Source organism: Perkinsus marinus (assembly GCF_000006405.1).
Source record: "Perkinsus marinus ATCC 50983 genomic scaffold scf_1104296947954, whole genome shotgun sequence".
Classification (NCBI taxonomy): Eukaryota; Perkinsozoa; order Perkinsida; family Perkinsidae; genus Perkinsus; species Perkinsus marinus.
Window position 1 is genome coordinate 1 of NW_003210386.1, and position 1,061 is coordinate 1,061.

Sequence of the window (1,061 nt, forward strand, 5' to 3'; positions counted from 1 at the left end):
CGTGCGGTATTGCCTGCTCTGTTCCCAGCCTTGGCCAGTACCCGCGCCTTCAGATGATCGGATGTGATGACTTCCGCCTTCCCACCCGACCTTAGTGGCACCTTGGGATGGACAGCTGATCACCGGTCAGGCCGCGACACGACACCCAATTCACACAAATCTCACCCCCGCATGGGTTACAGGCGATCGCAACTCACCCAGCTTATACAGAATCAATCAACATACTGACATTAGCTATATTTCTCGGGCGTTTGACCGGGGAGTGGTAACAGTTGTGTGGTGCTTAGAGAAGTGCCCCTTAGAGACTGAACGCAGTGTGTCGACAGTCTCATAGACAGGCAGGAATAGGTTCTATCGAGATTCGAACTCGAGTCGCTGGATTCAAAGTCCAGAGTGCTAACCACTACACTATAGAACCACGAAATGCAATTAGAGAAACTATTTCCGTACTAACATTGTTCAAAAGCCGAGTCCCACAGTAGTTCCTGCAGACTCCGCGGGGTGTCAAAAGCGATCTGTGTGTTTTGCATCTCGTTGTTGTTGTGTTGGCTACCGACCTCTCAGCCGCTCTCCACCCTCACTGGTCCCATCGTGCGGTATTGCCTGCTCTGTTCCCAGCCTTGGCCAGTACCCGCGCCTTCAGATGATCGGATGTGATGACTTCCGCCTTCCCACCCGACCTTAGTGGCACCTTGGGATGGACAGCTGATCACCGGTCAGGCCGCGACACGACACCCAATTCACACAAATCTCACCCCCGCATGGGTTACAGGCGATCGCAACTCACCCAGCTTATACAGAATCAATCAACATACTGACATTAGGTATATTTCTCGGGCGTTTGACCGGGGAGTGGTAACAGTTGTGTGGTGCTTAGAGAAGTGTCCCTTAGAGACTGAACGCAGTGTGTCGACAGTCTCATAGACAGGCAGGAATAGGTTCTATCGAGATTCGAACTCGAGTCGCTGGATTCAAAGTCCAGAGTGCTAACCACTACACTATAGAACCACGAAATGCAATTAGAGAAACTATTTCCGTACTAACATTGTTCAAAAGCCGAG

At 51.2% G+C, this 1,061-nt stretch overlaps 2 non-coding genes across 2 annotated transcripts; both read right to left on the reverse strand.

The window, feature by feature from the left end:
* Positions 1-346: 346 nt before the first annotated feature.
* On the reverse strand, positions 347-418 carry Pmar_PMAR014376. The gene has a single exon. It is a non-coding gene; the product is annotated as a tRNA-Gln (tRNA).
* A 518-nt stretch (positions 419-936) lies between these two features.
* Pmar_PMAR014377 lies at positions 937-1,008 on the reverse strand. The gene has a single exon. It is a non-coding gene; the product is annotated as a tRNA-Gln (tRNA).
* Between the last annotated feature and the right edge of the window lie 53 nt (positions 1,009-1,061).